At 38.6% G+C, this 14146-nt stretch overlaps 1 protein-coding gene across 4 annotated transcripts in view; it reads left to right on the top strand.

The window, feature by feature from the left end:
- Positions 1-14146, top strand: part of palld (palladin, cytoskeletal associated protein) — an 88867-nt gene that overhangs the window by 22864 nt on the left and 51857 nt on the right. The window contains exon 1 of one of the 4 annotated variants that reach the window (XM_053488778.1): positions 6845-6964. The exons of the other annotated variants lie outside the window; for them this stretch is intronic. The gene's annotated coding sequence lies outside the window, so the exon portion shown is untranslated. Of the gene's footprint in view, positions 1-6844; positions 6965-14146 lie in introns of those variants that run through there. 4 annotated transcript variants of the gene reach the window in all.

The following is a 14146-nucleotide window of genomic DNA, read 5'->3' as shown; positions in this document are numbered from 1 at the left end:
ATTCAGTGAAGGATCCCGAAGGGTCTGGAGCCCAACCCAGGGAACTTGGGATACAAGCCGGGGTACACCCTGGATCAGACACCCAATCATACACTGATCAGCGTGTCTTTGTCCTGTAGGAGGAAACCGGGGTACCCATAGGAAACCCATCAAACACAAGACAACATGCAAACTACACACACAGACCTATAGAGAGATGCGAATGTCTAACTGTAGAGGTGTAAGTGCTAACCACTACGCCAGCGTGCCACAATGAAAAAACATAAAGTATGAAAAATATCATTATTCTGCTGTACAAATAGATGAGGTGCTGCAGCAAACAAGACGGTGTGTAAGTCAGTTCTCTTCGCCACAGCTTACTTAAGTAATTGATAAAAGACCGATCTGGTATATCTTAAACTGTGATGTTACATAAATTGTGTGTTGCACAGATAAAATGTCACCCTTCACAACACATCAGATGTAAAGTCAGATTTTCTGTGATTTGTTCTCATATTACAGAATATATACTGGGATGCTTTTAGATTCCTGGTTAATACAGTAAGCTTCATTTTGATAACCAGTTTAGTTCTGCCTAATGCCTCGGAAAAATCAGCCAAAATCGTATTGTTAGTATATTGCAATCAGCTGATGTGTTAAGAACCAGGGAAGCCTCGGGATCATTTTACACTAGGATTCCCTTGCTAGCCCTAAAAATAATGCCAGCAGCACGGGTTTTCAGGAAAAAAAAAAAAAAACTTTCATGCTTTTCTTTAACAACCAGAGTAACCAGCTTAGAAAGTGTTTATTAACCTCTTAACAACGACCCCCATTTTCCCCTATATTGCCTGGAACGACATTCTCAATTTTCAGTCACTGTTCCCATAGTTTAGTACTCATGCATGTGGCTTATCTCAGTTAAGAGCTAAGACTAAGGTAAGTTTTGGATCCAACAGACACTAGACATGATACTAGGCCATAGCCACAGGCCTTATACAGTCTTATACAGCTTTGGTCAAAGATTCATCCCTAAGAAATAAAAAAAAATGTTTCACATGTACAGTATTTATACAAATATGCCCATGCATTTTTTTAACAGTCCATGCATTATTATATTATTACTGCTAGATTATTAAATGCTGTGTGTCAGCACCAGCTCATTTGGTCATGAATAAAAGTATCATGTGTGTATAACATGTCATTTATCCAAAACAACTTACATTTTATAACTCATCATGCATTAGAGCGGTTGAGGTTAAGGGTCTTGCTAAAGGCCCTAAAAGGGGCAGTTTGGTGGTCGTTGGGTTTTGGGACCTGAAGCTTAGTCCAATGCCTTATATATAAAGTATATGCTGAATATACTAAGTATAAATAAAGACTGACTTTGTTTCATTACCTACTATTTACTTGGTTTTGTAGGATTGTTTTCCCTTTTGATTTGAAGTATTTGCACATCACTATCTATATGGGCTTAACAGTGACAAATAACTCCCATTAATGCCACTAAGAATGTTTTATTTTATTACTTCATCCTTATTTTATGCAGCTTTGTGGGCATCAACAAATGCAAACGACCTGTGTCATGCATGTGTCTGGTAATTTCAACTTTAGATCACTTTGGCTTTGGAAGGGAGGGGGTGCTGTTATAGGATCCTTGTGAATTTGTGACTGTCATGGCTGTAGATTTGTTTTATGGTTTGCAACTATTTTGATCTGTGCACATGATCTGCACACAGCTATGATAATAAATAATAAGCATGATGTTGCACATTATCTGTATAGTGTGTGTGTGTGTGTATGCTTGTTTTGTATCTTGTTCATTCTAAAGGAATCTACCAGTTTGTGACATTTCAGATTTCCAATAAAAAGTTTTGGTTTTAACTTTTAACCAAAATATTTCCTTTATAAATACCCCTTCTAAAAAAAAAACCCACAGAAAAACAGATTGGTCAGCTCTTCACAGTCTTGAGGTTTCATCATCACGCAACACTTACTCACTGATGAACGATGTGTTTAATTTTGAGGCTAGCACTTGTATGTACTGTATTGTGGAATGGATTGTTTAGTTTTAGTTTTATTTACATCCCTGGAGCCTTTTAGGGGACTTGCTGGGTAGCGTTTCTGGAGTGGCTTGTGGTTTGTTTTTGTTTGTGTCGTCCCTTTTGCTAGGGGAGATGTGTAGGTTGTCATGGTGATTTCAAAAAGCATCATGCGAGGGTGAAGTGAGGTGTTTAGTGGCTTTGATTGTATAAAGTATGATGATTAGAAGCTATGAGAGCATGGAAAAAAGATACGTAGTAAAACTGGTGCACACTTCGTTTTTTTTAGCTTGCTTGCAATCAATTTTTTGTCCCGCCAGATTTAAGACATAGGTAACATGCTAAGACAATGTAGCTACTAGTTAGGAATCATGCACAATACTGTATTATGGCTAAAAGAAATCATTTTTAACAAGTATTAGGTGACGTTTCACATATCTTCCAATACTAACTAAGATGTTTCATGCTGTGAATGCACAATATGTTGACAGACATGACACACATCTGATATTTAATTTACAACATATTGTCTTCAGATGTGCCTATCACATTTAATGTTTTGCATATTGACAGAAAGTTGTAGAGAGTTGGTTTGCCATTACAAACTACCCCATATTATAGAAATCGAGATTCATTGGACCAGTCAGTATTTGGCCAATGCTCAGTTGTCTAGTGTAGCGGGATGTGTTTTGCCCAAATGCTGCTCACCCTGGCTCCTAAGAGTGGTTATTCGAGTTAGCATAGCCTTCTTGTTAGCTTGAACCAGTTTTTCATTAACAAGGCAACAAAGCTGTTTTTTGTTATGCACACCACTCTGGATAAACACTGTTATTCTGGGGAAATCCCAAAAGATCAGCAATTTTATGGGCAAAGTGACTGAGTCAATAATGTTTTATCCCTGTTTTGATGGTAGCGTAGTGTTCATGGGCTCGACATTAAATTATGGTGGGTAGCACTGTTAGCATCTTCTATTATTCAGTAGTTAGCTAGTTACTATCATTGCTACCCTGCAAACATACAGAATACAATAACGTTAAAGGATGCGTCAAAACATTACAATTATTAGCTTGTTATGAAAACAATATAGCTACTACCAACCAAATGTGTTCATATGACTTTTTCTCAGTGAGTTACCTAGTTAGTTAGATCACTTCTTATCTTACCTTGACAAGTACGGATGTCAGAAGGATCCACAGCCCGGAGATGGGTGGAATCTTTTTTCAATGTAACCATCAATCACTTTGGTGTTTTCCATAAAAAGAAAATTGTGTAAAGTAAAAAAATACAGAAAATACTCTCCTCCTAAATTCAATACGTTAATTTCCACCTCTGATGTCACTTGCCACTGCTGATCCTTATATCATAAACCGTTTTAAATGAATTACATTCCAGCATACATCAGGACCATATATATATATAGCCTATATCTAAAGCTTGAGCAACCTTGCATATAACTTCCTGATGATTTATAGGTGGATGCGCTCATTGAGAACATGCACTGAGTAATCTTGGCAGTTTATAAGGATGTCTAATAGTTATGATTGCATGATGCTGATATGGCAGTGATATCAACATTAACGTTAAGTGCTCAGTGCTGTAACCTCCCCGGAATTTACTGTGTTAGTCAGTGGCTGTAATTAAACAAGGGGTTTGGCCATCTGTCTGACAGAGACCAGGTGCCGCTGCTCCTCTTTTAGACTCCTACTGAGGTGCCTATTTTAACCGAGACCCAGGGGGTCGGGGGTACAGCGGGGGAATCTGTGGCTAGAATAAGGACTGTGTATACCGTGTATGAGCATATACACACATACAGTATACTCTGTTTATGCAGAACTGTATGGTATACTTTATACATGCTGTCCAAAAAATACTAGATCTACTTTTAGTCATTTTGGGAAGAGTTACTAAGTATCTGTATCGCATTTTTTTTTTCTTAACATATTTAGATAGACCTATTCTCATTGGATATATCTTGGTTTGGATCAGGTAGGAATAGCTGAAAGTTTTGACTCTGTGTGTGCTTGTGTGTGGGTGTGTGTTTTGACCTGGGCTTTCACTCTGCCATGGGAAACTGGCATTTGCAATCTACATTTCACCTACAGACTGTATTAGGCGGATAAATATGCACTGTGTGTGTTTATTCACCACTATAGCTGGAAGTTGCATACTGGGATTTTTGCTGTTTTGGCTTCTAACAGTGATGACCTCAGGATTAACCTTTTATCGCACACACTCATACACTCTCACACACAAAAAATGCAGACATAACCCTTAGATACAAATTATGTTTAATATTGAGAGCCGAAATACCAGATTAACTGTAACCAATACCATAACTATTTAACTTACCTATCTAACTAACTAACATAACTATACTGTTTGATTTTAGTAAACTATAAAGCTGTTGATGCTTTGTGTTGGACAAGACATTAGATTTTAGGAGGACACTGCAAAAATGACATCGTAAAAATCTCAGCATGTGAAAATATCTCAAATAGTGTCAAATACATCTAGTATTTCTTACTTAAATATTACTCCATCCATCCATCCATCTAGGGACCTCCATAGTCTAACTAGGGCCTGTGGAGGCCAATGGTGACCATTGTATTTATTCCCATTTTAATGACCTCCAATCAACATTTACTGTACACAGGCATTCACACCCTTGGGCAATTTGGGCGCCAATTACTCTAATCTGCATGTCTTTGGGAGGAAACTGGAGTACCCGGAGGAAACGCACTAAGCACAGGGAGAACATGCACACAGACCCTCAGACCCAGATTTTTGTTAAATAGGACAATAATATGTGCTTAATAGAAATGTCTCATAGTGGGTTTAATTATCACGAAGATCGAGGTGTTGTAAGCCCTGCCTACTCGTTGCTTTTATTGGATGCGTTTCTTTTAAACATTTTGATTATTTTTTGGGTAGCTACGTACATGGATCTGCAGTGTCTGTACAGTACACAGAGAAAAAAAAAAATTTTTTTGTTTGTCTATAATGTGCTTGAACATTAAATTTTTTCAGATTGTTATGCTTGGTATGATGCCATTTCAGGCAAGAAGAAAAAAAAGAGAGAGGCAGTTTACATAGACCTAAATCCGTTTAACTTCGGGCGCAGTTTTTAGGAAAGTCTTGTGTCCTTATATTGTGACTTGCTAGAAAAGTGCACATTCACAAAGGGGTGTTGGGCAGTAGCTCATTTGCATTTAAAGTTATAGACACTGAAACAATTTGGAACTGGATCGAAGAGATGGAATTTCAGTGATACCAGAACTGGAAGTTTACCCAATGCATTTTGGGGAACTCAAAAAAAAAATCTTAGCATCTAAGGAAGTGATATATTCCTGACCAAACATATCTATAAATTCTTAAAATAACATTACAACAAACTAAGTATAAGATTAAAATTGCAAATGTTCGACAAATGTCTTGTTTTATTTGCAGATAATTTTGCTAGTTTTAAGGAATAAATCTCTTGAAAAAAGCAAAATTATTAAAGACATTTTTTGCTTGTGATTTTAGTAACATTTGACTAGAAACATGTTTAAGAATCCTATATTTGTTTTGTTGTAAAGCTACAGTATATTAAGAAATTATAGAAATAGTTTTTTGCTAGAGCCAAGATTATTTCACTCGCTCAGATGTCATTTTTTGCAGAGTAAAGAAGTACTTACAGTACTGTGTAAAAGTCTCTAACCCCTCTTATGTCTTCATACTTTAGTTCCAGAGTTATGTATTATTGGGGATTAGTTCCACAGACTTTTTGTCTCTCATTTTTGTCTCTTATTTTCAGTCCAGTCCCTGTACCTGAGCAGTTTAAGAGGAATGTTTTTTGTTTGTTACGCCACTCAGTGACCTATGAAACATTCAAACATAAAAAAAAAACATCTAACTTAAAGTATGAACCAGTGAGAACCAGGTGCAGATCATGACAGCTGATCAGGCTGCTGAGTGCTCGGAACAGACGAGAGGGGAAATGAGGTTGCTGCTGGGGTTGTTAAAAACAACTTTGCAGCTTGTCAGAGGAAATCATTCATTTCCATTTCTTTCATTTAATATACATTATTGAACTTAGATATGAAGAAATGAGGGTGTGGGGGGGGGGGGGGGGGCAGCAACTTTTGACAGTGCAAGCCAAACTGAAGGTGAAGTTATTGTGAGCTCTTTGCCACCTCTTTGTTTTTATTTGATGTGTTTCTCTTAAAAGGCACAGATTTCAGTCAAAGTTCCTCCCTTGCAAAAATCCATAAACCATTTACTAAGTTAACTAGCGAACAAAATAAATTCAGACCTCTATGAATGATTATGCGTGAGTATAATGGTTTAGATTAGTCTGAAAAGTCTGTTTATTTCTCCTGCGTGAGTGATATGTCCCAAACACAACCAGAGGTGTGAGCTAAATAGCCGATGGCAAGAACCTGATGGTGCTTTCTGTCTTTCTGCTCCAGACGACTGGAGCTTTAAAATGGACAGACGGGAAGAGACACAGGAAGTAGACGTGTTAATTGGATGAGAATACGACAAGAGAGATAGAGAGAGGGGCCAATAAAGTGTAAAACAACGGGAATTAAAAGCAAAGTCGTCTGTAGCCAAAAGGTTAACACCATATCTATCCCACCTTCAATGCTAAAAAACTTTACTTTTGTCTGGTTTTATATGTGTGTTGGTGTGTCAGGGTCAATCCCTCTCTCTTTCTTTGCCTCTCTCTAAATTTGAGCGCTCCCTCCTACCTCCCTCCTCACCCCACCCCACCCCACCCCACCCCACCACCTTCTGTGTGTGTGTTTCACTGTCAGCAGCACTTAAGCTGGTAGTAGGAGTGTCTTTATGCATGTGTGTCTGAGTGAAGCCGAGGGACAAGTCAGCTCAAGAGTAAACGTTGCACGGATTTAGAGCCTGTACCGATCAAATAAGGTTTTACTTGAGAGTGTGTCAAGGCCAAGGTAAGGGTGCGAAACTTTCAGTTCTTCACTTCTGGGTTTACATTTAGTGGTTTTTTTTGTGTCACAGTGAATAGTTTTGATATTAAAGTTTCTAGACATGAGTATTTTCATAATAATATAAAACAAATGTATTTCATTAAGTTGAAAAAGAAAAATCAGATTGTGAAGGTAGTTAAATCCTGATCGACGTCCCAGTGGAGCTTCTATTTGTAGTGCCTGTCTGATCAGGTCTATCTGAGTAGAGCTCGTGTCAGCAGTTTAGAACCGGCCCGTCTGTGAGCTGAAGCGTAGATGCTGCTGGAGGAAATAGAGGCGAATGATTTTGTGATTAGACAGGGTCTGATTTCTTCACATGGTGCACAAACTGGAACAGCAGAGGTGTGGCTGGTGTCAAATTCTGCTAGTGATGAGCAGCTGAACTGACCGGGACGCGGGTCTTTTTCCGACTTTCATGCAGCTGTGAAGTGAAAGTAAAGAGGGAAAAATGTGAGATTCTGTAATTACATAATGATTCTCTTGAAGGCTGGCATGAGGGTTCTTTACCTTAGTAAAGGTTCTCTGTGTTTCCTGTCAAAAAAAAAGAAATAAACGTTAAGCAATGTCTGAATTTTAATGAAATTCTTCTTTTAAACAAGCAAACAAAGTAGTTTCTTTTCATAAGCACTTTATCATTAAGTAGTTGCTGGGCAGCTCTGATCAGTGTTTCTATATGAGGCATCAGTGGTGTGTGTGTGTGTGTGTGTGTGTCTCATATTTCTCCCTGTCCTGTCTGTCTCCACTGCCTCTATTCTTATCATCTGTGCCTGACCCCCTCCCCTTTGACCCCTGACTTATGAGTGTAAATGGTATCCAGCGTTAAAAACGATTTTTCCTCCGACTTTTGCTGCAAGACTTTTCCTCATTTGTCAGTAACTTGGACTGAACAAGGGCAGAATAGCATATTAATCTGTCTTGACTGAATAAACACATGTCTACACTCCCTGATGTAAGCGTGTACACTCCTATACACTGCCATCACTCAGCCATTTCTGTTCTGTACATGCATTCATCTTTTTTTGTTAGATCCATAGATATTATTTGACAAAATCATGTTTTTTGTCCAGTTCGACCTTCCTACCCCTCTGTCTCTCTCTCTCTCTGTTTTTCTGTCTCTGTTTCATTTTGATATCAGTGACATAAACCACATTTTCATGTACACACACACACACACACACACACACACACTTGTAATTACCACAGGCATGTATGATCACACATTGATCACGTATGCTTATATGCTAACGTTAGCTTGCATTTGATTGCATTCTTTTATCCATACTGTACACATCATCCCATGTCGGTTCTTACATTTCTTATGCTAAGTTTGCTACCGTGATTCCAGTTAGCTGGTTCGCTAAAGTAATGCATAGCAGACAGAAAACGTTTCGACACCTGCAATGGAGCTGTCATTCAAATCAGACGTGGCCCTAATTAACAACTTTATGGTTTAATTGAATTGTAACTGAAGCCTATCCCAGGAGGCTTAGGGTACGAGGCTGGGTACACCCTGGACAGGGTGCCAATACATCACAGGGCATGATGAGTTACATAAAAGGACAATTCACCCCATACAGGTGTCATGAGAAATCTAGTTAAGGGGACTAAAGCTGTTTTTGTACCAGGCTGTAAACACGTTTATTTTTGTTGTAAAGTTGGAGATTTTTTGGTGGAACGATTTTGGTACTTTTGCATTATAGCGTTTATGGCAGAAGGCCTCATCCAGAGCGACTCATTATACATCTGAGCAGTTGGTGGTTAATGGACTTACTCAAGAGACCAACAGTTGGGACTTTGTGCTGGTGGGGTTTAAACCTGGGATTTCCCAATCAGCAGTTCAACACCTTAACTAACTGCTTTGGACTAAATTTTCAATTTTCTTGTCCCTTTGTTATAACAAACATTGTCTTGCCTTCAACATTCTCCAAACCCCCTTTGAACACATTCATACCACTCGTGGCAGTCGCTGTGTTGCACAGGAAGTATCTTCGCTTTGCTGATCACATGACATAAAGAAGCGATGCGAATGGCTCATCATGATGCTATGGCTTTTGCTTGTAAAGCAGATAATTGTGCCTTGCTCAAAGTGTGGAAGTTTAAAGCTTCTAACATGAGGTTAATCAAAGTTTTCAAATGAAATGTTTTGACACACACAATCTTGGCTTTTATTGCATTCTGCTGTCAAACTGGTCATATCTTCTTACTTAAATTTTTTTTCTCATGTTAACCAGCCTAATGTCTCCCTGAGGTCCTATCCTTCTGAAGACATTTTGTGAACACGATCATGTAATTATACGCTTCCGCCACCTTTTTGTATATGCTATATATGTGTTTATATAGAAGCCTGAATGCACACCCATCATTCAGTCATACACATGCAAACAAAAAAACACACACACACACACACATCTTGTCCTAAGTTAACCTTGTTTCAAGTTCCGTATTGCCAAGTCACATTGTGTCACTTTATCGTGCCAAAGTCGAAGGAGAACGGACATCAGAGAGAGACACAAAAGTGCTCTCTTTCCTCTCTGTAAACATCAGCAATTATGTTTTATCAGACAGCATGACACAGATGAGCTGCATATGGAACAAATTAATGTGTAAGATCAATAGACTTCACTGCACACACAAACACTTACACACATTATCTTTCTCACACAACCACAACCACAATGGAGTTATTACAATACAAAAATGTGCTGCAAACACCCCATTCTTTTATTATAGAGAGTGTTTGCCACATCTGTTCAGCATCTCCCTAAGCATGGGTATTATTGCTTGTGTCAAAGCTCTCCCTGCTTCTTAAAAGCTTCTAAAAAACCTGTCCAACCCTGACCATGGGTGGAAACCTTGACACGGCTCAGGGCATTTGATCCTTCATCAGAGGATGAATATGTATCGGGGTTTGTATTTATGGCTTGTAATTATGAGTCCTGCTTCTCTTGCTCCGCTCCAAGCCGCTCTCTTGGTTCGTGCGGTTTCCACTCAGAGCAGGAAAAGCACCAAAGCCGGTGGTATCCGTGCAGAGATCAGCATGGAGGTTGCAGCATGAGCGCTCGTGGCATGATGCTGATTTGCATGTATTTTGATGGATCTGAGAGAGCAAACGGCTTTGAAGACGGGCATTACATGCGGGTAGCAGTTACACCTAAGCTCAGGGTTGAAATTGCAAATTGGTTGATTGAATGATGCGTGCACAGACTTCGAAAAAGTCTTAATGTGCACATGAAGTGCAGCAACACCCTCACTCACCTCCTGAGCTTTATTCTTGTTTTCTGCTCTGCATGGAAATTTGAAATAGAAGGCTATGTCAAGGCCAAACCACAAAGTCTCTCTCTCTCTCTCTCTCTCTCTCTCTCTCTTACTCACATGTGTGTGAATATTTCCTATTGTTGGTGCTTACACAGTCTTATGAGCACAAAATAGATTTTCAAAACTCCCTGAATCGTAATAAGTATCCAGTAATCGCTTCTGCAGATTTCTTACTTAAAAGTGTTTTTTTGGGAGAAAGGAATATGAATCGTCTATTGTGTGCACCAAAGTATGCGAGACTAAGTGTTTTCCAAAGAAAACAGTCCTGTACTTAAGGCGCTACTGTAATTATATGACTTTTGTTAGTAACTAGTAATATAACCTGGTTACAAACCTTTTAATATAATTACCCACATTATTATTTAGATATTTATTTTTCTAATGATATGAATGCACAGCTCATCAGTAATATGGATGTAATTATTTTCAGAGTCAGTTTATTTTACGTTACATACACTTGCGATGGGGTCATGAATTACACCTGTCACCTATAAACTTATAATTAAAAATAGAAATCAAAACAACGTTCAAAACTAAAATATTTGTATAGACTGAGAAAACTAAACAAAACCAGATCTCATTAAAAAACTGAAACGAAACTGAAATTGTGAGCAGCACTGGAAGCCTAACACACTGAAAGCTAGTTTATATATTTCTGCAACATTTACCCCTGACCTGAGGTTTGCATTGATTACAGAGCACAAAGTGGCATCCAGTTCATGTGTGAAAAGAATTCCTCATGCTTTTAGAACCACGTTTTCACGATCTGATTTATAGAGTATTCCTGTGCCATCAGAGAGAAAAAAAAAACTCCATAGATGAACTCATTCAGTACATTCAGGTCATCAGCTGACTTTATTTTTTTGCCACATAACGTTGCAAAGTCTAGACCTGACCGACCGAAGCAGACCCAGATCATAACTCTGCCTCCAGAGACTTGTAAAGTGGACTCTCGCTTCCCTTTGTACCCTGATGGACTCATCACTCTGGACTCAGGAGTACCTGGAGGAAACCCATATCTAAACTACACACACATGACAAAATCGATTGACATTTACAGAAGACTTCAAGCACAGTACGGTGATGAGACTCCTAGCCGCAGTAAAACATTTGAATGGTGCAAATCCTTTAAAAAGGCTATAAGCCCGTTAATTATGATCCAGAAGCTCATACTGTAGCAGTCTTTCTTGTGAATATTCAACGAGTGGAACGTCTGATCTATAAAAATTGACATAGCTTGTTGCCAACTTGCGGAAGAGAAACATCTGTCTCTGGCAACTGTGCACACAATCATTCATCTTGGTGTACTGAAAAAAAAAACGTTCTAATAGACAAATAGTCCAAATGGTATTAAAAGCACTAGTGAAACGCTGGGATAAGTGCATTAGTGTAGCAGGTCACTGCTGAGTCACTAAAGAGTAAACTAAAAGTACCGGTTTGACTCGAACGCTCCGTGATTTGCAGCTTGATTAAAGTAAATCATTAGACGTGCCTGCAGTGATTGGAAACCAAGGACAGCATACAGTATAGTCATGATTATTAACTTGTAGTGTACATTAAAATCTTATTGCACACCTCCGAGCTCATTGGTGGACTTTACTGAAATATTGGGGATGCTTCTTTGTTTTCGTTTAGTTTTTTTAGAAAGATGTGGGTGGACATTCTCAGTCTCTCTGACACCATCCTTATCTGCACACACGGAAATCCAAATATGTGGGTTGTATTTTAGCTGTGATGCATATTATATATCGGAACACTATCCTAAGCAGATCCTATACATAAACAGGTACATATACAGGTAGATATACAGGTAGATATACAGGTACATATACAGGTAGATATACAGGTACATATACAGGTACATATACAGGTAGATATACAGGTACATATACAGGTACATAAACAGGTACATATACAGGTACAGTATAAAATCACTGAACAGCCCTTCACATGAACAATCCCTCTTTGCTGCTATTCTCAGCATATTTATTAACAATTCTTTCTCATGTTTTATTTACGTAGCAACTCTTCTCAGAATTCTTTCTCCTACAATTCCCTAGGAGAAAAAAAAAAAAAACAGATGCAAAAAATGACTGAGATTTTTTTTTCCATCGACCGGCATTAGTGGGATTATAACATGCAGTCATATGCAAGTCACAAAGCAAATGTTTTACCACTTCACCACCTAGAAGCTCATTCACTGATGCTAAAACAAACATTTTATGCGTGCTTATCTCTTGTAGGTTTATTGTTCCACTTTTTAAAAGTGATTGCTGGCGAACAGCACAGTTAAATAAAGGAATGTGTTAAAATAAATAAGGGAAATGGGACTCAAGAATAATGCTTAATGGGAAAAAATATACTCAGGACATACGGGTTTAAAGTCAGTTAATGAAAACATACATAAATATCCTGAATAAGTCGACCTGGTATTAAATTAATAGTTAATTATTTTAAGTATACTTTCAAATACTAGCGTGTTCTTCTTTCCAAGTACTTTATACTGGCATATCAAACACACACACACAGCCAATATAGTTGCATGATGGTATATCAAAATTAAATAAATATGCATGCATGGGAACTTGGCAGATCTGAAGACAATGTGTTGAGATCTATCTAATACAGGATCAGACATGTGAGATTGGTGATGTCTTTTTGTCTCAAACCTGAAAGATGAGAGACATAAGTAGATGTCTCTGTTTATCTCCTCTATTTCCCATCGATGAATGCATGTCAACTCCATACCGTAGTAGTACCGTGGAACCTCTGTCTTCGTCACACTTCATGTCGAACCGCAGTCTAAGAGTTGCTAATCAGTAAAGGCTGGATCATTCATTCTAAAGATTACTGTTTTGATGATTTGAGCATTGATTAAGTATATAGCAATGAATGTCAGCTTATAGTGTGTGTACAGTCCAACACTCAGCTTCCTCTCGTCGAGTTTTAACCCCTTGAAATATCTCAAGTAACAAACTTTAGACGAAAGATGAGCCAGTCTATGATGAAGACAAATGAGCTCAATTCAAATGATTTTTATTCTCAGGACAGCTCGAAGAGGATGAAAGAGCCGTCAGCAGAAAGTTCTCGCTTGATGCCTGATTGAATGGAAGCATGCGAGCACGTTCACTTTGTTCTCTGCCTTCGGTCTAATCAGCAAGGCAATCTGAAACCACACAAACTTGCGGGCCGACTCGAGCAAACAAAATCTTCACCAGCTCTCCCAAGCTGTATTTTACTGTACGAATGAGTCATGATTCTGTTTCACATTAAAACGAGCACGAGTCAGGAAGTGAGGATGAAAAATGACAACACAAAGAGAATGTGTGCATTTGAAATGCCTCTTTAAAAGTTGGATGGTGTTCAATTTGTGACCTTGGATTGTAAATGTCTCTACTTATTATTATATAAATATATATATTTAAAAAAAAAACTGTCTACTCCTGTGCAAAAATTATACTCAAACTGGTAATCATAGTCACTTTTATTATCTGTCACGGCCTACAAAGCAGGGATCAAGCCTTCTACGTTCCATCCTCTGTCATTATCCTCCAGTTATTGCAGCTGTACTGAGGCCTCTGTCCATACTAGGAGATGATGCTAAGTTATTTTCAGAGTGGTGCTGTGTGTCACAGTGTGTCTGGTATGCACCTATACAGCCTAATGGTGGCTCTCATCAAAGGCCTGGCTGTGGCACGGTGTGGGATTTGTTGAGTCAGCGCTAAACACTCCTGTCCATCCTTCCTGTTTCCTGATGAGGAGTCTTTGTCCACTGTCCACTGTCCACTGTCCATTGTCACTTCTCTGTGAGGTTTTGGATTTGGGCCATTC

This window comes from Clarias gariepinus, chromosome 27 (genome assembly GCF_024256425.1).
Source record: "Clarias gariepinus isolate MV-2021 ecotype Netherlands chromosome 27, CGAR_prim_01v2, whole genome shotgun sequence".
Lineage (NCBI taxonomy): Eukaryota > Metazoa > Chordata > Actinopteri > Siluriformes > Clariidae > Clarias > Clarias gariepinus.
This window is presented reverse-complemented; position numbering and strand designations above follow the sequence as displayed.